Source organism: Pelophylax lessonae (genome assembly GCF_965119305.1).
Source record: "Pelophylax lessonae genome assembly, chromosome: 4".
Classification (NCBI taxonomy): domain Eukaryota; kingdom Metazoa; phylum Chordata; class Amphibia; order Anura; family Ranidae; genus Pelophylax; species Pelophylax lessonae.
This window is the reverse complement of record NC_138771.1, coordinates 454976278-455001201: the sequence shown is the minus strand read 5'-3', so window position 1 is coordinate 455001201 and position 24924 is coordinate 454976278. Positions and strand designations below refer to the sequence as shown.

Sequence of the window (24924 nt, the reverse complement as noted above, 5' to 3'; positions counted from 1 at the left end):
CTGTGATCCATAACAGCCAAATAATTTCTCTTGCGAAAAGAGATTTACAGTCCCATGCAGTAAGATTTGGAGGACATCACCTTAATCTTTCTGCACTTTAACTCCCAATGCCCTGATTATTCTGCCAGCTCTGTAGGGGAGAACCCCGCTTCAAAACAGGCCATGGGTGCAGAAGTGAAACTTGAGGTGTGAGTCGGCCTTGGCCGCTCATTATCTTGTTTGATTTGGAGGAAGCGTCATACGCGTGAAAGAGAAACTGTACTGAAAAAGATGTTTTATTATGACTAGAACTATTTTAATTCTTTGTGTAACGTCTATGCATAGCTTAAATATAGCTTACCTTTTGGCCTTCAGTCCTACTTTTCTATTTTTTGTTCTTATGAAGTAATTATTTATGGACGGTGGCCATGCGTGTTTTGTATAACTATAGCTTACCTTCTGTAGGTTTAAATGCACAGGCCTTCCTGATCATCACGGTCTCAGTGCCGGTTCACACTATAGCGATGTCAGACATTGCATGTGATTCGCAGCGCACTGCTCTGCAAATCACATGCGATATGTGTGTGATGGGAATTCAGCCATACTGATTGTATGGAGGAATTTGCATCGCATTCAGACCAAAAGTCGTGTAGGACCCTTTTTTTTGGCCACACCAAATTGACAGTTGGCACTGCGATATGCGAACTGATTTGGGGGTTTCGTTAACTTTGTATTGGCACCCCCAGCAATTTGCATATGATAGTGTGAGTCGAGTCTGATGCGGGAACCCACAGTGAATTCGCAGGGTTCCCACATCGCATTTGTATGAACTGGCACTAAATCCAAATGTAACGTGTAAACATCCTTTAAAGCGGAGTTCCGGGCACAAAAACGATTTTTTTTTTTGTGCCCCTCCGCTAGGTAGAGCTCACCTGAAAAGGAATTGGATAGTTATTTTTATTTTTTTTGTTTACTCACCTTTTTATTGAAGATCGTAAATACTCACCTCTGACTGCTTCCTCCCTCGGAGCCGCGGCTCACCCCGTCACTTCCTGCCTCGCGATGATTCCTGGGAGCTAAACGTCATAGCTCCCAGGAATCAATGCGACGGCACCGGCCCCGCTCGTCATTTCCGGGCGACGCCGCATTCCCCTGCTAAACAGCTTCTGGGCATGCCCAGAAGCTGTTTAGGAATGCGGCGCCACACCGGAAGTGACGAGAGGGGCCGGTGCAGTGCATTCTGGGACACGAAGACGCGGAAGAAGACAGAGAAGAGGACCGCGCCGGCTTCAGCTGCCCACAACAGAGATGGAAACGCTGTGGAAGAAATTTTATAAGTAAGTATTTCTTCTAAAAGGTAAGTGCGAACCGGGACAGATCAGAGGCTAGCCATTGTGGAATGTACTAGCCCTGACTGTCCCGGGGTTCAGTAAAAAATCATTTCTGTGCCCGGAACTCCGCTTTAAGTGAAAGTAAAACTGTAGCAAAGAAAGATCAGGTCCCCTTCCCCACCAGGCAGGGGACATGCTGTGTGGCAAAGCTGTGCATATCTCAAGACTGGATAGACTGTAATATAAGCCTATAGCTGTGCATTTAAAGTGTAAGTCCACCCTAAAACTAAAATCCCTGCATCTATAGACCTCCACAATCTAACACTAACCTATCTAACCCTGTAAACAAGAAATCAATATATATATATATATATATATATATATATATATATATATATACCTTTTTTGAAGCCGATCCGATCTCCAAGGACAAAGCTCTGGTGAGGACTAAAAAAAAGGGTCCTGTGCGACTTGGATCCGAATGCAATGCAAATTCAGCCATACAATCTGTATGGCTGAATTCACAACGCTCAGACATCGCATGTGATTTACAGAGCAGTGCGCTCCGAATCACATGCAATGTCTGACATTGCATATATGTGAACCGGCACTTAGGGTGTAAAATGTAACGTAACATGTCCCAGCTCCTGCCCCCCTCTCCCCCTGATCCCCCTTCATCTGTGACATCCCCTCCTCTTCCTTGCAGCCGATATCACATTTAAAAATGTCACGGCTGTGCAGTGTTCTGCGTGCCACATAGGGATCTGTGAATGAGTAAATTACAAGTCCCGTCTTCCCCCATGACAGTCTGATTTGTAGTTCTAAATGGACTGGGAGTGCACTGATCAGTGTGCTCATAATCCATTCACTCTTCCTCCAGCTTACTAACTGGAAGGCATACAGAGGTACGGGCTGGAAGCTGGAGGGAGAGTAGTATGCAGGAGCCTGACATTGCATCTGCTAGCCAGTGATCATGGGTGTAATGCTTTGCAGGCTCCTATAGGGAAAACTAATAAATGCAATTTATTTTTTTTTGTACATTTTATTATTTTTTTTCTAAAAGGTGAAGTTAGCCTTTAAAAGTCTCCTCTCTAAAAGGAAAATAAGCAGCATAGGTGTGCACAGCCTGTTGCATTAGGGTGTGTACCCCAAAGCTAAAACATACATGTCTTCCTCTGCAGCCTCAGCTGCACTGGACAGTGAATGAATAGGGTGTTCTCTGTGCTGAGTGACTTCCTGTTCATTCACAAACTGAAGCATAGTAAACACAGTTTACAATGCTGTAGTAATGAATGGCCACAGTGAGTGAGTGTGTTCATTGTGTTCATTTAGAAAAGGAACTATTTACTATCCTCTTCCCCCGCTCTCCATCTTGAAAATTCAACCACAGCAGCTGGGAGGAGAGGAGGGAAGCCAGCAGCATCGCAGGGCAGGGGGCCAACAATAGGGGGGGGAGCTTGGGAAGTAGGGGAATTGGCAACGCACATAGTGATTAGGGTGTGCCCAGGCACACCCCCCGTGCACTCCTATGAGTAGCAGTAATGAGCTCTTCTCCTTGTCACTTTGATTTCACCTCCTGTTAGCCTGCTTCTTGCAGAGCAGCACACCTGATTGACTCTCTCCCAGCTTTACCCTCTCCCAGTATGAGCTCTGATGTACATGCGATAATAAGAGGCTGATATCAAGCCAAATTTCCACTACCTAAGCTGACCATGCATGCAAAAATTGCACTTGTTCAGTCTGTCTGTGTGGATGGACGAATACCCTGCTGCTGACTATTGTATTCTGAAAAACTGGCACTTGCAGCCGTCCACATACCCGAACAGTGACAGCAGCTGATTGTCTGCATTCACTGTTCAGCCAACTTTTTCTAACCACGCTCCTTCAATTTCTTAGCCAAGGTTTGTCCAGCGGCCTGATGTCATCAGGGCCACCCATGGCTTGAATAACAGCCTATTCACAGGAATCACCCAAAATGGAAGCCATGCCTGGCCAGGTTTACAGTGCTGAGAGTTTCCCAGTGTTCATTGGAATCTGCAGCAAGTCATACAGAGCCTGCCTAACTCATTTCAGTCCTTTACTGGGCAGGAGAGATGTATAGTGCATTGCGAAAGTATTCGGCCCCCTTGAACTTTTCGACCTTTTGCCCCATTTCAGGCTTCAAACATAAAGATATAAAACTCAATTTCTCTTACGTCCTCTGACAGTCGCCGCCCACTCACAAGTCTTCACCAATGGGTATTGACCTTTGCTCCGTAGGAGTAGCTAGGCAACAAGAATTGTTAATACAAAGCTTTTAACATAGACACACCCCTAGGGGCTGTCCCCTCAGTCAATACCTCCCTGCACCAGCCTTCCCAACTCAGTTTGACTTTGCCTAGCTTAAGAGTAGCTGGCTATCCTGTGCTGGGGCTCAGTCTCAGCCTTCTAACCTTTCTTTGATTTTATTTCAAGTATTTTTCTCTTTTCCTTGCTAGCTGTTATTTTGTCAGCCTTAGTTTAGGGATCTTCTGATGAAGAATCATCATGCGGACCTGGGTCTTGGACTGGCCGCCCTGCATCCCAGGGCTGAGAGCCAGATGGATCCCCAGCCTGCCATCGAGCGTTCAGCTTAGGTTTTACCCTGGCACATTGAACGACCCATCCCTGTTCGCTGCAGGGATGCTGCCTGTGAGGTGGCTACCTCACTGGACGCCATGACTGCAGTCCACAAGCGTCCTGGCTGCGGCACTCCCTGTCTGCCCTGATAGCGGTTTGTCGCTGGAGACGGCTCCCAACGCCATCTGGTACGGTAAGCACCTTCTGTGTGGGGACCTTTCTGTATGGGTGTCAGTCTGTGGCTGTGTATTACCCTCCATGTCTGTGTAACTGCGGGCTCCCTGTCAGATCCCTGTGTGGCTGCATGCCTGTGGGCTGTGAGGGGGGGCCATCCTGCTCTGCTGTTTAATATGCTCTGGGTGCAGTTTTGTGTGCAGACATGTGTGTGTGCGGCGATCGCTGCGGCGATCCGCCATTTTATTTGCCTGTATACTGTGACCGGCCCTGTCTCTATGCAGCGCCGTGTTTTGGCGGGCGATACTACTCATGCACATGGCGGCGCCATTTTATTGTAGCCTTTTTCCCTCTGCCGAGTGGCCATTTTGCTGGAGCCTTCCATAGGCTATATCAATCAGTCAGCATTGCATCACTTCCTCTTTCCCCGGGAACAGCGATCGGTGGCAGCAGTCTGGTGTGCTCTCTCCAGGTTTTTACCTTTCTGTCCTGTCATTCCTTGCTCAGTATTTGTCTATCCCTGCGGGGTCAGTGCATACAGCTGTGTGCGGTGGGCTGCGCTCGCCTTGGTTTTAAAGGGCCAGTACCTTTGTTACTTTTCTGTACTGGGGCATGGATTCTCAGGATAGCAAGTTTCCCCCCGCCCTGGTGGGGGACCAGGGGGCTGCTGCACCCCCCGAGGGGGCCGATCTGACCACTGTAGTGGCTTCCTTGGTGTCTCAGGTGCAGATGCTGCTGGCTGAACGATCTGCAAAAAGGGCCAGGTTATCCATTTCCTCTGATTCAGAGGGCGATGTGGCTGCTGTGGCTGGCATACCCTTCTCAGGGTCCCGCTCATCTTTGGACCTTGTGGGGTCTGAGGGAGAGCCTGAGGTGGAGGGGGTTGATGTTTCTCCCCCTGGCTCGCCTGAAGAGCTTGCACTCATGAATGAGCTGATTGCTTCCATAAAGGACACCTTGCACCTGGAGGATGAGCCTACTCCTCCTGCTAGGATGTCTGCTTTCGGAACACAGAGGGCTCGCAAATCAGCGCAGGTTTTTCCCTGCCCTGCTGAATTTCACCATACGGTTAATGAACAGTGGCGCAATTTAAAGAAGCCTTTTACTGTGCCAAATAAGTTTAAATTACTTTATCCGTTTGCGCCTGCCACCGACGAGCGTTGGTGTGTGGCGCCTCCGGTGGATCACGCGGTAGCCGTTTTGAACAAGGCTACTGCGGTGCCTTCTGAGGATACCCCGGTTTTCCGGGACCCTACGGACAGGAGAATAGAGTCTCTTGCCCGTCATGCTTATATGGTGGCTGGTTCTATGCTGAAGCCTATTTTTGCTTCCATTATGGCGGCACAGGCTGTTGCTGATTGGACCAAGATGCTCAGGCACACCTTGGCGGCTGATTCCGCTCCGCCTACCACGTTGGCTATGGTGGACCAGATCCATCAGGGTGTCATGTACTTGTGTGATGCGGACTTGAATTTAGCTCCCTTGGCTGCGCGCCTGTCCAGCGTGGCGGTACTGAACCGTCGTCTGATTTGGCTGAAGAATTGGTCGGTCGACCAATCTTCTCGCAAGACGCTGGCGGATTTTCCCTACGCGGGGTCTCGCCTTTTTGGCGAGGCTTTGGATACCCTGATAAAAGGGGTTATGGGGGGCAAGAGTACTCTCCTGCCCCAATCTTTCAAGCATAAGTCTTTCCGTGGGAAGCGGAATTCCTCGTCTAGGCCCTCTCAGGGGTCCTTTCGTGCCTTTCGGTCGCAGTCCAAGGGCAAGCCCTTCAAAGGCCAAGGCTCCCAGAAGAAGCCGTGGGCAGGGAAGCAGAAGTCCGGCCAGTCCGGTTCGACTTCCCGCACCACTTCCGCCTGAAGGGGCGCCCTCACCCGTTTCTGGGGTGGGGGGACGTCTGCGCGGTTTCCTACAACCTTGGCTGGCCCGCGTTCGGGACAGGTGGGTTCAGGAAATCGTTCGATCTGGTTACAAGATCGAATTTCTCTCTCGGCCGGCGGGCAGATTTTTTCCCTCAAATCTTCAGCTGTCTCCGGAGCGCTTGCAGGATTTGCACCTGGCGGTGCGGGACCTGCGGGCCCAGGGGGTGGTGGTCCCGGTGCCTCATCGGGACAGGTTTCGGGGGTTTTACTCCAATCTGTTCACTGTGCCCAGAAAGGAGGGCAAAGTGCGTCCGATTCTGGACTTGAAAGCTCTGAACCGCTTTGTGCGGGTTCGCAAGTTTCGCATGGAATCCCTGAGCTCAGTGGTGGCTGCCCTGAGTCCGGGGGAATTCATGGCCTCCATCGATCTGAAGGATGCGTACCTACACATCCCCATTTTCGAGGGTCACCAGAGGTACCTTCGATTCGCCATTGCGGAGGATCATTACCAATTCGTGGTGTTACCTTTCGGTCTCGCTTCGGCTCCGTGGGTTTTTACCAAAGTGCTGGCGCCGGTTCTGGCCCTGTTGCGAGCACAGTTCATTGCTGTCTTGGGGTATCTGGACGATATCCTGATACTGTCAAACGCCAGTCAGAGCCTGGTGACCGACCTGTCTACCACGATGCGGACTCTGCAGGAGTTCGGTTGGACCATAAACTTTCCGAAGTCGACTCTGTGTCCTTCGGTTCGCCTTCCCTACCTGGGAATGATTCTGGACTCTGTCCAAGCGAAGGTCTTCCTGCCGGAGGACAAGCTTCGGACTCTTCAGGACGAGGTCAGGTCCCTCAGGGACAACCGTCACTCGTCTCTCCGGACATGCATGAGATGTCTAGGCCTAATGGTCTCGTCTTTCGAGGCGATCCCTTTTGCCCAGTTTCACACGCGGGGTCTCCAGGCGGAGATTCTGACCGAGTGGGACGGGTGGCCGCAATCCCTGGATCTGCGGATCTCGTTGAGCCACGACACCAGAAGGGATCTTCTGTGGTGGCTCCAGTCCCCGGCGGTGTCGGGGGGCAAGTCTTTTTGTCCATTGTCGTGGACGGTGCTCACCACGGATGCCAGCCTGTCGGGCTGGGGTGGTGTTCTGGGCGTTCTGTCCGCCCAGGGAACTTGGTCGGGGGAGGAGTCCTCCCTCCCGATCAACATTCTGAAATTGAGAGCGATAAAGCTTTGCCTTCTGAGATGGACGGACTGGCTTCGGGGCAGTCCGGTTCGGGTTCAGACGGACAATGCCACCGCGGTGGCTTACATCAACCACCAAGGGGGCACCAGGAGTGCCCGAGCGGCTCGGGAAGTAGCCGACATTCTGTCTTGGGCCGAGACGCCCGTTCCGGCGATAACGGCAGTTCACATTCCGGGGGTGGAGAACTGGCAGGCGGATTATCTGAGTCGCCAGACCCTGGACCAGGGAGAATGGTCCCTTCACCCAGATGTCTTCCAGATGTTGTGCGCGAAGTGGGGTTCCCCAGATGTGGACCTGTTCGCGTCTCGTCTGAACAACAAGGTGGAAAGGTTCGTGGCAAGGACGCGCGATCCTCAGGCAGACGCCTCAGACGCGTTAGTGGCACCCTGGCATCAGTATCGTCTGATGTATGCCCTTCCACCGATTCAGCTGCTGTCCAGGCTTCTTCGCAGGTTAGCCTCGGAACCGCACACGGTGATTCTGGTAGCGCCGGACTGGCCTCGCCGGTCCTGGTACGCAGACCTCGTAAATCTGGCGGTCGACGCTCCGTGGCGTCTGCCACTTCGAGAAGATCTCCTGTCTCAAGGGCCGATATTCCATCCTGCTTTACAGTCGCTGGCTTTAACGGCCTGGCTGTTAAAAGCCAGGTCCTGAAGGATAGGGGTCTCTCCCCTGAGGTCATTCCCACTTTGATCAAGGCTAGGAAAGCCTCTTCGGGGAAGATTTACTACCGTACTTGGAAAGCGTATTTTGCCTGGTGTGAGTCCAGGGGGTATTCCCCTCGCTCATACTCGGTGTCGAGAGTGTTGGCTTTTCTTCAAACGGGCGTGGACCAGCGCTTGGCGTTGGCCACGATTAAGGGTCAGATTTCTGCGCTGGCCGTTCTCTTTCAACGCCCTGTGGCGTCTAATTCATTGGTTAGCACCTTTGTTCAGGGGGTGCGACATTTGGCCCCTCCTAGGAGGGACCCTTTACCTCCATGGAACTTGAACTTGGTTCTGTCCGTGTTGCAACAGGCTCCCTTTGAAAAGATCAGGGAGATCTCGTTGTCTCTATTGTCCAAGAAGGTGGCCTTTTTGGTGGCGATCACTTCGGCTCGCAGGGTGTCGGAGCTGGCAGCTTTGTCCTGCAATTCTCCCTACCTGGTGGTCCACAAGGATAAGGTGGTCCTGCGGCCTAACCCTTCTTTTCTTCCGTAAAGGATATCGGAATTTCACCTGAATGAAGACATTGTCTTGCCTTCGCTCTGCGCGAAGCCTAAGCATCCGAAGGAGGTTGCCTTACATTCCTTGGATGTTGTCCGGGCGATCAGAATTTACCTGTCGTCCACTAAATCTTTTCGCAAGTCGGATTCCCTCTTTGTCCTTCCTGAGGGACCTTGGAAGGGCATGGCGGCGTCGGCTGCGACCATCGCCAAATGGATCAGACAGATCATTGAACAAGCCTATGCCTTGAAGGGGAAGGTTCCTCCCTTCCCTGTGAAGGCGCACTCTACCAGGTCTTTGAGTACGTCTTGGGCTTACCGTCATCAGGCTTCTGTGGCCCAGGTGTGTAAGGCGGCGACTTGGTCGTCCGTTCACACCTTCTCAAAATTCTATAAGGCTGATGTTCAGGCATCGGCTGATGCCTCCTTTGGCCGTAAAGTTCTCAGTGCGGCAGTCTCCTAGGGACCCTTGTTTTCATGGGCCCTTGGTTGTTGGGGTGTTTTACCCCTGGGTTACTTGTTTTTCCTGGGTTGTTGCTCCTGTTGAGCACGTTTTTTTCCTGTTGCCCAGTTGGTTCTTTTACTATGGTAAGGTTCCTTTCTCTGATGTGGGTACTGCGTTGCCTTTCTACGGTTGCGTCTCCCACTCCTCATGTCTACACTGCTTTGGGACATCCCATTGGTGAAGACTTGTGAGTGGGCGGCGACTGTCGGAGGACGTAAGAGAAAACTGAATTTTTGTAAAATCTTACCGTAAAATTCCTTTCTCTGAGTCCTCCGACAGTCGCCGTCCCCCGCCCCTCTTTTGGGGTTTTTGTGTACTTTTACTGCTATGCTACCAAACTGAGTTGGGAATGCTGGTGCAGGGAGGTATTGACTGAGGGGACAGCCCCTAGGGGTGTGTCTATGTTAAAAGCCCAGTCTCAGGTCTTTTGCAGACTCCGTCAGGTTTTCTTCCAGAATGGTCCTGTATTTGGCTCCATCCATCTTCCCATCAATTTTAACCATCTTCCCTGTCCCTGCTGAAGAAAAGTAGGCCCAAACCATGATGCTGCCACCACCATGTTTGACAGTGGGTATGGTGTGTTCAGGGTGATGAGCTGTGTTGCTTTTACGCCAAACATAACGTTTTGCATTGTTGCCAAAAAGTTCAATTTTGGTTTCATCTGACCAGAGCACCTTCTTCCACATGTTTGGTGTGTCTCCCAGGTGGCTTGTGGCAAACTTTAAACAACACTTTTTATGGATATCTTTTAAGAAATGGCTTTCTTCTTGCCACTCTTCCATAAAGGCCAGATTTGTGCAGTATACGACTGATTGTTATCCTATGGACAGAGTCTCCCACCTCAGCTGTAGATCTCTGCAGTTCATCCAGAGTGATCATGGGCCTCTTGGCTGCATCTCTGATCAGTCTTCTCCTTGTATGAGCTGAAAGTTTAGAGGGACGGCCAGGTCTTCGTAGATTTGCAGTGGTCTGATACTCCTTCCATTTCAATATTATCGCTTGCACAGTGCTCCTTGGGATGTTTAAAGCTTGGGAAATCTTTTTGTATCCAAATCCAGCTTTAACCACTTGCCGACCGCCGCACGACTATCTACGTCGGCGGTCAGCCCCTTACAGGCAAACTAACGTAGGGCTACGTTGCTTGCTTGTGAGGGTCTAGGGAGCGAGCGCGCGCCGCCGGAGGCGCGCTCCCGCTCCCGCGTGGTCACGGACCCCCCCCCCGCGCGTGTGACCAGCGGACCCGATGTCCGCCGGCCACTCGGCGATCGGCGGGGGAGAGGGAGAAAGTCAGGCAGCTTGTGTAAACAAGCGACCTGTCATTCTCCTCGCTGTAAAGACACTGATCACATGGATCTACTATGTAGATACGTTGATCAGTGTCCTTACAGCTGAAGCCACAGCCAATCACAGTAGAAAGCACGCCCCTAGGGACACACACAGCCCCTCCCTCCCAAATAAAGTTAACCCCTTCACTACCAGTGTATTTTTACAGTAACAGTGCATATATATAGCACTGATTACTGTAGAAATGTCACTGGTAACCCCAAAAGTGTCAAAAATGTCAGTCAAGGGTCCGATCTGTCCGCCGCAATGTCGCAGTACCGCAAAAAAAATCGCAGATCGCCGCCATTACGCGTTAAAAAAAAAACAACAAAAATGACAAAAATCTTTCCCTTTGTTAGTAAACGCGATAACTTTTGCGCAAACCAATCAAAATACGCTTTTTGCTATTTTCTTTACCAAACATAGGTAGCATAAAACAAATTGGCCGAAAATGTTAAAAAATTTTGATTTTTAAATTTTTTTGGGGGGGAATTTCATATAAAAAAATGTGAAAAATATTGCTATTTTTGCAAAATTGACGCTCTTTTTTTGTTTATAGCGCGTGATCAAAAAATCGCACAGGTGATCAAATACCACCAAAAGAAAGCTCTGTTTGTGGGAAAAAAAGGACGCCAAATTCATTTAGGTACAGCGTCGCACGACCGCGCAATTGTCCGTTAAAGTCACGCAGTGCCGAATCGCAAAATACCCCCTGGTCGGAATGGGGGTAAAATCTTCCGGGGCTTAAGTGGTTAAACTTTTCCACAACAGTGTCTCGGACCTGCCTGGTGTGTTCCTTGTTCTTCATGATGCTCTCTGCACTTTAAACAGACCTCTGAGACTATCACAGTGCAGGTGCATTTATACGGAGACTTGATTACACACAGGTGGATTCGATTTATCATCATTACTCATTTAGGTCAACATTGGATCATTCGGAGATCCTCACTGAACTTCTGGAGAGAGTTTGCTGCACTGAAAGTAAAGGGGCTGAATAATTTTGCACTCCCAATTTTTCAGTTTATTTGTTAAAAAAATTTGAAATATCCAATAAATTTCGTCCCACTTCATGGTTACATAGTTAGTGAGGTTGAAAAAAGACATCAGTCCATCCAGTTCAACCCACGATGTGTGTGTTTGCTCTCAACCGTACACTGTACACCCCTGTATGTTGTGGTCTCCAAGGTGCCCATCCAATAGTCCTTTGAAACTATCAATGCTCCCTGCTGATACGACTGCTTGTGGAAGAGAATTCCACATCCTTACCACCCTTACAGTGAAGAACCCCTTACGCATTTTAAGGTTAAACCGCCTTTCCTCTAGTTTTAGTGAGTGGCCACGTGTCTTATTGTATTTCCTTACTCTGAATAGTTTGTTCCTTATGCTAGGGTCGCCAGTACAGTATTTGTACATTGATATCATATCCCCCCTCAAACGTCTCTTCTCTAGAGAGAATAGGTTCAGTGCTTGTAGTCTTTCCTCATAGCGGATGTCCTCCATTCCCCTAATTATTTTTGTTGCCCTTCTCTGGACTCTTTCCAATTCCAGCACATCCTTCCTGAGAACCGGTGCCCAGAACTAGACAGCATACTCCAGATGTGGCCGGACCAGAGTCTTGTAGAGAGGGAGAATAATCTTTTTATTTCTGGAGTGAATCCCCTTTTTTATACATCCCAGTATTCTGTTGGCTTTGCTTGCAGCTGCTTGGCATTGCATGCCACTGCCAAGCCTGTTGTCAACCAGTACCCCCAAGTCTTTTTCCATCCTAGACTCCCCCAGAGGTTCCCCCCCTAGTGAGTAGCTTGCTTTCTGGTTTCTGGCCCCCAAGTACATTACTTTACATTTATCAACATTAAACCTCATCTGCCATGTAGTTGCCCACCCCGTTATTTTGTTCAGGTCCGCTTGTAAGGTTTCCACATCCTGCATAGAAGATATTGGCATGCTTAGTTTAGTATCATCCGCAAATACTGAGATTGTACTAGATATCCCCTCCTCTAGATCATTTATGAATAAATTAAACAGGATTGGTCCCACTTTCCACACCCGCCCAATCCGAGTATTCCCCATTAATCATCACCCTCTGGACTCTCCCCTGGAGCCAGTTCTCTATCCAGGTACTCACCTTATGGTCCATACCTACCTTCCTTAGTTTGTACAGTAAGCGTTTGTGGGGAACGGTGTCAAAGGCCTTTGCAAAGTCCAGATACACCACATCCACAGGCTTACCTTTATCTAGGTGGCAGCTCACTTCATCGTAGAAGGTTAATAGATTGGTTTGGCAAGAACGATTTTTCATAAATCCATGCTGATTACTACTAATTATATTGTTTTCATTACTAAAGTCTTGTATGTGGTCCCTTAACATCCCCTCCAAAATCTTGCAGACTACAGATGTTAGGCTGACAGGTCTATAGTTACCCGGGATACACCTCGGCCCCTTTTTAAATATTGGTACTACGTTGGCCTTTTTCCAATCTGCTGGCACCATACCCGTCTGTAAACTATCCTTAAAGATCAAGAATAATGGTCTGGCAATCACCTGGCTGAGCTCTTTAAGAACCCTCGGGTGCAAGCCCAGTGATTTATTTATGTTAAGTTTCTCAAGTTTAGTTCTAAGTCTATCTTCTGTTAGCCATGGGGGTACTTCCTGAGGTGTGTTGTTTAGTTTGGCCTTACAAGCTGGGTTCGTGTAGCCCCCCGATTCTTTTGTGAAGACTGAAGAGAAGAAATTATTTAACACTTCCGCCTTTTCCCTGTCCTCAGTGGCCATATTTCCTTTGTCATCTTTTATGGGGCCAATGTGTTCTGACCTCGCTTTCTTACTGTTTATATACTTAAAGAACTTCTTGGGGTTCTTTTTACTCTCTTCCGCTATATGTCTCTCGTGTTCTATTTTAGCTGCCCTGATTTCATCTTTACATTTCTTATTACACTCTTTGTAATGCTTAAATGCTGCCAATGACCCCTCAGCCTTGTATTTTTTGAAAGCCTTTCCTTTAGCACTAATATGCATTTTTATGTTGGAGTTTAGCCACCCAGGGTTTAATTTTGCTCTTTTAAATTTATTTCCCTTTGGAATGCACTGGTCAATCCCCTTGTTAAGTATGCTCTTGAAGCACTCCCATTTTTCCTCCGTGTTCTTTGTTCCCAGGGTTCTATCCCATTTGATATTTTCTAGCAGCGAGCGCAGTTTTGGGAAATTGGCTCTTTTGAAATTCAGCGTCCTTATATTACCCCTCTGCTTCCTATTACTGTAATTAATACTGAAACTTATTGACCTATGGTCACTGTTTCCTAAGTTCTCCCGTATTTCTATATCCGTGAGCAGGTCTGTATTGTTGGTAATCAGTAGGTCAAGTACCGCATTGTTTCTTATCGGTGCATTCACCATCTGACCCATGAAATTGTCCTGCAAGATATTTAGGAACTGCCTAGCCTTGGCTGAATGTGCGGTTCCATCTGCCCAGTCTATATCTGGATAATTAAAGTCCCCCATTATAATGACATTTCCCATCCTTGCTGCCAATCCTATCTGTAAAATGAGGTCCGCCTCCCCCTCCTCCCTCAGGTTGGGGGGCCTAAGTGTCCCACTTGTTGATTCTTCAGAAAAAAAATACAGTTTTATATATTTATGTTTGAAGCCTGAAATGTGGCAAAAGGTCGAAAAGTTCAAGGGGCCGAATACTTTCGCAATGCACTGTAAATGGGTCGTACAAGCTGCTCAAATGGATAGATGTGCGTACATGTCTATATGATGAACTATGGACCAGCTTTAAGCAGGATTTTGCTGCAGATTTCTGCCTGCAAAATCCTCCATAAACACCTAATGCATGTGGGAATGAGTCCTTCATTTTTTTTAATCTGCAGTGTGGGATCTATGGCTTTGCTACCTTTGAAATTTGTAGCAAAATTTGGTGACGTCTTTACTGTGCTGCTTACTGTTCTCACTGCTGGAGAGGAAGCCGTACCAGAGGACCTGCAGTGGAAGGACCTACCTGCTTTTGCTTCAACTATTCTGTGAATGTGCTTTCTGTGCATTCTCTGTTGCTTTTTAATCATTTTCCCACATTTCATCAGATCTACAGTTGTCCGGGGGCACAGGTCTTGCATAAGCAAGCAAAGCCCTGCTCCTCCACCAAGTTGGCCATCTCTAGAGCCACAGTGCAGAACAAGGCATGGTAAATAGGGAAAAGATCAATGCAGAGAACCTACAGGCATTACTGATGAATAGTCCTTTGCTCTCTCTCTTTTTTTTTTGTTGGGGAAATTGCTTCTATAGTTCAGGTTCTGTTTAAATGACACATTACTCCCATTTAATTGTCACGCATTCAGCTTAGACTGGGGGTTACCAAGCAAATGCTTAGTCAGTGTGACTCATGTCAGGGTATCCCCTGGAATAGATACCTATGATTTATATTTTCCGTTGTGTCCTTTGAGAAGAAACGCAAACTTCTGCCTATGAGCCATAGCAATTATAATACATGCTTGTGAGCCATATCATAGTTTACTGATCTGTTCTATCGTATCCATATTTGCAGTGCTTTTCAGATGTGGTCACCCCCATCCGGTGGACTTTCCCACATTTTACAGTGTTACAAACTGAAATTGAACGTTTAACTTTTATGGCATAAATCTTACAAAATAGTTCATAATGATGAAGAAAAAAACATTGAAATAGTATTCAAATTGATTTACAGTTGTAAATCTGAAAAGTCTTGATTGCATATGTATTCACCCCTTTACCTGTAAAACCCCTAAATAAGCTCTGTGCAAACAGTTTATGTGAGAAATCACATCCTTAGTTGAAAGGAGTCTACCTAGGGGCAATTAAAGCAGATGTAAACCCAATCAATAAAAGCTCAAATAAACCTTAAAGTCCAACTCCAGAAAAAGTACTGCAGGGGGTAAATTCTCATTTATGTCTAGGGCAGGGATTCCCAAACTACGGCCCTGCAGCTGTTGCAGAACTACACATCCCATGAGGCATTATAAAACTGACATTCACATACATGACTAGGCATCATGGGAATTGTAGTTCCTGAACAACTGGAGGGCCATAGTTTGGGAATCCCTGGTCTAGGGGACAGGCAAAGCAGTTTCATCTTCTGCTCAGTGACAGATTGTGCTCCTCTGTGTTCTTGTGGTGGACTGTTCCTGGTTGTCCTTACGTTTGTTCATGTCAGAGGGTATTTGAGCACCAGAGCAAAGGAGAGAAGAGGCTACGGGGAGTGCTCTTGCATAATAGAAAGTTACAGGAGAGGAGAATTAGGAAAGTAAAACTGTTTTTCCTGGTACCCTAGATATAAATGGGCATTTAATCCTCGGAGCGTGGGGGCAGCCGAATGGAAGTGAGGATTTTTACTATATATAATATAATATAATATAATATATATATATATATATATATATATATATATATATACATAGAATCCCAACCACAACACTACCTGCCTGGAGTTTGCATGTTCTCCCTGTGCCTGCGTGGGTTTCCTCCAGGTACTCCGGTTTCCTACCACACTCCAAAGACATGTTGGTAGGTTAATTGGATCCTGTATAAAAAAAATTGGCCCTACTATGTATGTATGTGAGTTAGGGACCTTAGACTGTAAGCTCCTTGAGGGCAGGGACTGATGTGAATGTGCAATGTATATGTAAAGCGCTGCGTAAATTGACAGCGCTATATAAGAACCTGAAATAATAATTATATATATATATATATATATATATATATATATATATATATATTACCAAAAGTATTAGGACACCTGCCTTTACACGCACATGAACTTTAATGTCATCCCAGTCTTAGTCTGTAGGGTTGAATATTGAGTTGGCCCACCCTTTGCAGCAATAACAGCTTCAACTCTTCTGGGAAGGCTGTCCACAAGGTTTAGGAGTGTGTCTTCCAGAAGCGCATTTGTGAGCTCAGGCACAGATGTAGACAAGAATGCCCGGCTCGCAGTCTCGCTATAATTCATCGCCTAGGTGTTCTGTCAGGTTGAGGTCAGGACTCTGTGCAGGCCAGTCAAGTTCCTCCATCCCCAACTCGCTCATCCATGTCTTTATGGACCTTGCTTTGTGCACTGATGCGCAGTCATGTTGTAACAGGAAGGGGCCATCCCCAAACTGTTCCACAAATTTTGGAGCATGAAATTGGCCAAAATGTCTTGGTATGCTGACGCCTTAGATTTCCCTTCACTGGAACTAAGGGGCCAAGCCCAACCCCTGAAAAACAACCCCATACTGTAACTCCCCCTCCACCAAATGATTTGGAGCAGTGCACAAGTCAAGGTCCATAAAGACATGGATGAACGAGTTTGGGGTGGAGGAACATGACTGGCCTACAGAGAATCCTGACCTCAACCCGATAAATCACTTTTGGGATGAATTAGAGCGGAGACTGCAAGCCAGGCCTTCTCTCCAACATTGGTGCCTGATCTCACAAATGCGCTTCTGGAAGAATGGACACACTCCTAAAATGTGTGGACAGCCTTACCAGAAGAGTTGAAGCTGTTATAGCTGCAAAGGGTGGGCCAACTCAATATTGAACCCTATGGACTAAGACTGGGATGCCATTAAAGTTTGTGTGTGTGTAAAGGCAGGCATCCCAATATTCCCAAGTCTCCTCTTCGGCTAGGTTCACATCTCAGCAGCTGGGGAACATGGGCGAAATCGCACACAATCCTGACCGGAGTTTAGTTTTAAATTTGAAAAGATACCTGATGATCCTGTCATAAAGGTACTTTGGGTACTTTATATCATAGGGTGACCATGGTCTGTCCTTGTTTCCTAATCTTGCTCCAGTATTGTCACCCTTTCACACTTTTGACTACAAGTGACGGTTCAACACACATTACACAGGTGTAGTCCACTGTTGTCATGATCAGGCCCGCCATTGTAAGAAAAGCTTTGCAGCCATAGCTGGAGTGCTTGTAGATTGGAAGAGGCAGCAAACAAGCTCCAGGAGATCAGCAGCCTTGAGTTACAACAAACAAAAAAATAAAGTATTTTTTCCTTTAGTCCCGGTTCACACTTGTGCAATGCGGGAAGGCTGCGAATTTGCAGCCTGTTCCCGCATCGCAAACGCACCCCTGGCAGTTCACACTGCCATATGCGATACGCTGGGGGTGTCAATGAAATGTTAACGACACCCCCAGTTTGATCGCATATCGCAGTGCGATCGTGCAGTTCGCACAGGATCGGATCGCACAAGTGTGAACCGCTGTGCGATCCGATCCTGATGCGGCTGGAAAAAAGGGTCATGTGCGTGTTTGGTGCGGATACAGTGCGAATTCAGCCATACAAAGTGTATGGCTGAATTCGCATCCGCACCTCCGATCGCATGTAATGAAGGAGCAGTGCGCTCCGAATTACATGCGATCGGCGCATTTGCAGGAATGTGAACCGGCCCTTATTATTTTTTTTTTTTTAATGCAGGTTTTTATGATATACATTGCTTTAGCACACTAAATGTCATTTGTTTCAAGTTTAAATCTACTTTACCATGTCACAAGCACTAAACATAAATAAACATATAGTGGACTTTGCAGTTAAAGGCATAGTCCACCTTTTGAAAAAAAAATTTAATAAATGCACCAACAATGATAAAATAAAAAGTGTTCATCTATTAATTTTTTGCATTGAAGCCTGCAGAGTATTGCACCTGCGATCAGTGCTCCAGGGGTGCAGGGCACAGGCTCCTGCTCATTCTTTTCCTAAGTCCATATAGAGATCTGGACCTCCAGTTATGGGGCTGGAGGTATGTGGCGTCACCATGCTACTGTATCCAGCCATCCTCTTCTAGCCTCAACTGTAATTCTTTTCCGTGAATGCTCAAAGGCAGGGATCCTCAAACTACAGCCCTCCAGCTGTTGCAGAACTACACATCCCATGAGGCATTGTAAAACTCTTGACATTCACAGACATGACTAGGCATGATAGGAATTATAGTTCCTGAACAACTGAAGGGCCATAGTTTGAAGACCCCTGCTCTAAGGGATAATTGACAGCATTGTCCCGTCTCGCTGTCAGACTGCACCCTGTACACAAAAAGCGACACCAGGGTCTAGAAGCCTTGCCTTCAATTGGGTTGTGCCTTGGGACACAGTCCTATAGAAGTCTGTGGAAATTTTCCAGTGAGAAGTTACATCAGTTAAATGCTTGCAGTTCGGCTTATTTTCTGCAACTGAAGCAAGCTGATGTCTATTGTGATATAATGTGAAATGTTCTCTAATAAAAGGAGCCTGTCATGATATAGATATCAGAGCAGCCATTGCTGCCTTATGTTTGAAGGACATGGAGTCTTCTCTTCTATTTTAGATCTGTATGGGAAGGATAAGCTACATGTGAGTAATATTTTAAATGCATGGTAATGTTTTAAAAATCAAGTTTTTAAGTAGAATAAGTAATGATATTAGGACAATATGGACAGCCGTGTATGGTTATTATAAACGCACGTCATTCTTCCTGCTTTTACTTTGCTAAAATAATACATGCTAATCCTACCATAAAGGTCCATGGTCATATACTTCCAGTTATGAGGTGACAACACTGCCCCTATCTCCCATTTGCTGCCCTGCATTGTCACCCTGTCACATTGAGCCCCTCTAAGGACTGCAAATGGCCATGCTGATGCACATTGCATAGGCATGTTCTGCTATGGTCGCTATCCATAAACCACTTCAGAGCAATGATGTGCAACGTGGATCAACAGAACTAAAAAAACAAAAACAAACTCAGAAATTTAAACAATGTAAAAGTGTATTTTATTTCAAATCAAATAGTATACAGTGCACACTATGGGTTTGTATTATAAAAAAAGAAAAAAAAATGCATAGCTATTTATCCAGCAAAACTGCTGATATATTTGTTATGTGCAAATGGAGCAAAATCAAATGTTCTCAGAGTATTAACCTCTACAGTTTGAATGTTGCTCATTCATGAAAAAAACAGAGTGGTTTGAGGAAAAAAATCACATTATGGTAGATGGAGCTGAGGGTCTTAACCACTTAAGCCCCGGAAGATTTTACCCCCTTCCTGACCAGGGGGTATTTTGCGATTCGGCACTGCGTGAATTTAACGGACAATTGCGCGGTCGTGCGACGCTGTACCTAAAAGAATTTGGCGTCCTTTTTTTCCCACAAACAGAGCTTTCTTTTGGCGGTATTTGATCACCTGTGCGATTTTTTGATCGCGCGCTATAAACAAAAAAAGAGCGTAAATTTTGCAAAAATAGCAATATTTTTCCCTTTTTTTATATGAAATTCCCCCCAAAAAAATTTAAAAATCAAAATTTTTTTACATTTTCGGCCAATTTGTTTTATGCTACCTATGTTTGGTAAAAAAAATCGCAAAAAGCGTATTTTGATTGGTTTGCGCAAAAGTTATTGCGTTTACTAACTAAGGGAAAGATTTTTGTCATTTTTGTTGTTTTTTTTTAACGCGTAATGGCGGCGATCTGCGATTTTTTTTGCGGTACTGCGACATTGCGGCGGACAGATCGGACCCTTGACTGACATTTTTGACACTTTTGGGGTTACCAGTGACATTTCTACAGTAATCAGTGCTATATATATGCACTGTTACTGTAAAAATACACTGGTAGTGAAGGGGTTAACTTTATTTGAGAGGGAGGGGCTGTGTGTGTCCCTAGGGGCGTGATTCTAACTGTGATTGGCTGTGGCTTCAGCTGTATGCAGAGTGATCAACGGATCTACATAGTAGATCCATATGATCATCTCTCATACAGAGGGGAGAATGACAGGCAGCTTGTTTACACAAGCTGCCTGACTTTCTCCCTCTCCCCCGCCGATCGCAGAGTGGCCGGCGGACATCGGGTCCGCCGGTCACACGCGCGGGGGGGTCCGTGACCACGCGGGAGCGGGAGCGCGCCTCCGGCGGCGCGCGCTCGCTCCCTAGACCCTCACAAGCTAGTGACGTAGCCCTACGTCACTTTGCCTGTGAGGGGCTGACCGCCGCTGTAGATAGTCGTGCGGCGGTCGGCAAGTGGTTAAGAAATACGTTTTTTTTTTTTTACTATGATTAGCAACTCCATCTAGTGGTGAAAATGCTGGATTTTACCCATGAATCAATGTAATAAAATTAAATATAATGTAGCACCCTACAGGTAGCTGCTAGGTAAATGTATAGTAGGCCTAGTCTTCCTAACAGCAGGGCCATGATTTCTGTTAGCTAGGGTGTCATGGCTTCCAGATGTGTTTGCTGAAGGGGAAGTCTCCCCACTGGCTCCTATGGGAGGATTCTCATAGGGTAGTGGAGGAAGCCCAATCAGGAGACACATTCAAGCTTGTAGCTACCCCAGGATGCAGATTATGCCGCAAAGGATTCTGGGAGTGGATATAAGGAGCAGAGTCCCAGGAGGGAGAGAACGGCTGTCTGCCCTCCTGTCTGAGGATGGTGGATGTCTCGGGGTGTCGCCTGGGAGTCCAGAGAGTGCTGAGTTGAGCTGAGGGGATCCGATGTGCCGAGAACCAGCGGAGAGAGAGAGGGGTTCAGTCCCAGGAAAGCCTACACAGGTTGTGAGTACTGAGGATTGCCCCTGGGGGTCTGCCTAGAGTCAGAGGGGACCACTCCGGAAGAGGTTCTAGGATCCAAGGTCAGCTAGCTGAGGAAAGGGGGTAACTAGGTTGAGGACCCTGAAGTTACTGAGGGGGGTACCGAGTCAGTGAACCCCGAAGAGTTCAGGGTTGAAGGGGGCACCTGCAGTTTGGGCCCTGAATTGTACAGAGTGTCAGTTGAGAGTTGCAGCCATACAGGAATCTACATCAAACTACCTCAAGCCAGTGCAAGGCTGGGGGGGGGGGGGGGGAAGTAGTCCGTGACTTTGCAGTACCGCAGTGTCAGTAGTTCTACAATCCACAGTCCTGGATCTTCTGGACTTAAAGTCGAGGATTCAGCACTTCTATCAAGTAACCGTGTGTTCTGAGAGTCAGTGAGCGCTGGCTAACGTTGGCTGGCATCAAAGCAGCGTTAACAGACATTTCCTGGTTAAAGTCCCAAGTGTATTTAGTTGAGCCTAAGGAGTATCCCACTCATTCCCTTCTCCCATCCCCTTATCTACAATAAAACCACAAAACAAAGATGCCGGAGTTGTCAATGTCTCAGTTCTCACACCCAGGGTCACAGCTCACATGGGCTGGAGAGGTAACCGGTAACAATGGCAGACCCACATCAGGCCTGGAAACCTTGCTACAATAATAAAATATGAATTAATAGTATTCAGCTTGTAAAGAAAAGGAGAACATTTGCAGAAAACAAAGGTACCAACAGCTTCGCTGGCAATTAGCTACATGATTTTTATTTTTTATTTATACACCCCTAAATGTCATCCAGGTTTATAGTTTGTTTAATCTGTTTATTAAAAGGTAACTCACTTTTAGAGGAAAAAATTAACAAATAAAAAAAAAATTAAAAATATATAGCTCATACAATTGCGACACAGGTCGTATTGTAATTGAATGTTATTAAAAAATTACTTTTCCTTTTGAAATTGCAGCTCTGTAAATTTTCTGTAAAGTGCAAAGCAATATGGCTACCTGGAGGCGTTCTGTACACAAAATGCCCCCAGAAACCTAATTTCCTGCTTGTCTGATTTGGCTTACTGATTTTTCCAGAAGTCTGCCTAAGATACAAGTCAGATTTTTCACATCCCCTGCAGAAAAAATGTCATTTTTGGTAAGATACTCAAAATAGGAAATCACATCAAAAAGAGATACAGGCCCTGCAACTTTAGAGCCCTGATTCTGCAGCGGCTGGTTGATAATTATGAAGCAACTCCCATTAGACTCACTCAGCACAGGGGCACGGAGGAACAAAGTAATTTCTTCAGAATAACAAAAGGTAGAAATCTGCAACAAAGGTTGTTAAAATCCTTGCAATGTATTCAGATCACCCAGAGGGGAAAGTTTTTTTTTTTTTTTTTTTTTACAAAAGTAGTTATGCTTAAGAGCCGATTCACACTGAGGCGATCCGACTTCGAGGGGCGACCTGTGAAGTCGCGGTGCACAGCGTGCACCACGACTTTGGCGCGACTTGCAGGGACTTCACATAATGGAAGTCAATGCAAGTTGCTCCCAGGTCGCCCCAAAGTAGTACAGGACCCTTTTTCTAAGTCGGAGCGACTTGTGTCGCTCCTATTAGAACGGGTCCTGTGCTAATCAATGGCGAGCGACCGAGCGCGACTTGTCAGGCTGACAAGTCGTGCTAGTCTGAATGGGGTCTTAAGGTGTCAGAACATGCAGGTCAAAGACAGTATTTGTATAGAAGACAACCAAGTATACAATGCAACAGAACAGGCATGAAAATGTAAAAGTACAGTGGTACAGCACATATCCAATAATTACAAATCGCACATTAAAATCATGGGAAGAAGGATATTCAAGATCATACATGTAAGAAACTACAAAATTGTATCTAATATGCAGTAGCCCAGCATTGTAAAAATCAAAAACAAGTGTAAACGAGGGGAGACACCCTCTCAAAAATTTGCTCCCAAGAAGTGTGGGCATAATGGGGCAGTAGGTTCCAGTTAGAGTTTAGATGTACCTAGATTGTAAGCTCTTATGAGCAGGGCCCTCTTGTATTTTATTTTATTGTACACTTATGGCACTTTTCCACTGCAAGTACCGGCTCGGCTCCACTTTGCCCTGCTTGGACCTGCTTGGCCCTGTTTTGTTTTCCACTGCATGGTACCGCATGGTACGGTGTTGGAACAGTTCGGTACGGGTTGGTATGGTTTGCTTTTCGACTAAAGTAGTACTGAAGTAAGTGGGTGGGATAACAATGATTCTCTGACCAATCAGGGGCTAGTAGTGACAAACAGTCAAGGCTGCATGCAAAGGATTGTGGGATATGGTACCGGTATGGCTCTGTTGGAACCACAACTGAGGTGGTACTGTTTAAGCGAGCCGTACCGTTCGGTTCCATGTAGTGGAAAAGCGCCGCCGTACCAAACCGTACCGAACCGTTCCTACACCATACCATGCGGTACCATGCAGTGGAAAAGCACAAAAGCGAGCCGAACCGTTCGGTTCCATGCAGTGGAAAAGCGCCATAACTGTACTGTCTCCCTTTTATATTGTAAAGTGCTGCATAACCTATTGGCGCTATAAAAATCCTGTATAATAATAATAATAATCGTCTATTTTACCATCTAACCTCTGTGATATCAATGCATTACCCAAAAATTGGCTAGAAGGCTGGCAACCCCCTTTTCTGATATCATTTTTTGAATTTAATAATGCATTGACTATATTCAAAACTATTGCACTCTGTAATCACTAGGTGCATGACCTGAGAGTCAGGACCCCAAGTAAGTTACAACTATATTTGGGATGGTTAGACTGCCATAAGTGACCTTTCTTTAGCCAGGTACGGTATCGTATATGTACTATACTGGGCAGCATAGTAGCTTACTGGTTAGCACTTATGCCTTGCAGGACTCTGGTGCTTAGCCCGTATCTCAGCCAGGACACTAGAACATGCATGGAGTTTGCATGTTCTATCTGTGCTTGCATAGGCTTCCTCTGGGTACTCCAGTTTCCTACGACCCTTCAAAAACTTGCTTTTGGGTCAATTAGCCCTAGTATGTGTGTACAAATTGGCTATGCATGTGTGTTATCACATTCTGCATGTAAGTGTGCAAAACCCCTTGCAAACAGGGAGGGTTGAGTTAGGACTTGGTGATCTAGTCGTAAAAAAAAAAAAAAAAAAAAAATGCATGGAAAGGCCCTTTTCAATTGCTGTTGGTTACCTGTTTTTACTAATGCCCCATACACACGCGTCGATAGTTGGCCGTGAATTTTCGGCCAACGGCCGATTGTCGGCTTGTTAGTGTGATGCTTCCGACAACCGACTTCGACTTTTCGGCCGAAAAAAATCTGGTGTGCAGGCTATAACATTTTTGTTGGCCGTCACCACAACGGCCGATTTTCCGTCAGTCAGTACAGATTTCGGCAGACAAAAATCAGATGAGCAAGACTGGGCATGCTCAGAGAAGAAAAAACACACGGAAAGTAAACCAGCACATGACATCACTTCTGAAGTAGATTTTTGTTGGCCGAGAAAATTCATGTGCAGTCCAGAGCACATTTCAACCAACACAACAACATTGGACAAAAGTCGGCCGATCGGTCGGCCGATAATCGTTGCGTGTGTATGAGGCATTAGTCTTTACTGATTTTTGCATTTTTTGCCAGAAAATATCTAGCATGCTGTCACCTACAACACTTCCCTTGGTTTGTGGTTTATAGACCTTGGCACTAAAACTCCCCATGCTGGTGTATGCGTGACAAGGCTCATAATTTGAGATCAGTTTTTATTGGTTTAGAGAGGAAGAGAATTTTTTTTTTTTTTTTTAACCACAAGCGGACTTTATTTTTACATACACCTAAAAACAGTATCTCACAAAAGTGAGTACACCCCTCATATTTTTGTAAATATTTTATTATATCTTTTCATGTGACAACACTGAGGGATATGAAACTTTGCTACAATGTAAAGTAGTGAGAGTACAGCTTATATAACAGTGTAAATTTGCTGTCCCCTCAAAATAACTCCACACGCAGCCATTAATGTCTAAACCGCTGGCAACAAAAGTGAGTACACCCCTAAGTGAAAATGTCCAAATTGGGCCAAATTAGCCATTTTTCTTTCCCGGTGTCATGTGACTCGTTAGTGTTAC

At 46.4% G+C, this 24924-nt stretch overlaps 1 protein-coding gene and 1 long non-coding RNA gene across 3 annotated transcripts in view; one reads left to right on the top strand and one right to left on the bottom strand.

Moving 5' to 3' along the window:
• The window catches only part of LOC309553183, a 62488-nt gene extending 43048 nt beyond the window's left edge, over positions 1–19440 (bottom strand). Inside the window, exon 1 of the long non-coding RNA XR_014225145.1 lies at positions 19398–19440. This is a non-coding gene — a long non-coding RNA (uncharacterized lncRNA). The remainder of the gene's footprint in view (positions 1–19397) is intronic.
• The window catches only part of TNIP1 (TNFAIP3 interacting protein 1), a 143043-nt gene that overhangs the window by 41099 nt on the left and 77020 nt on the right, over positions 1–24924 (top strand). The gene's annotated exons all lie outside the window — the stretch shown is intronic.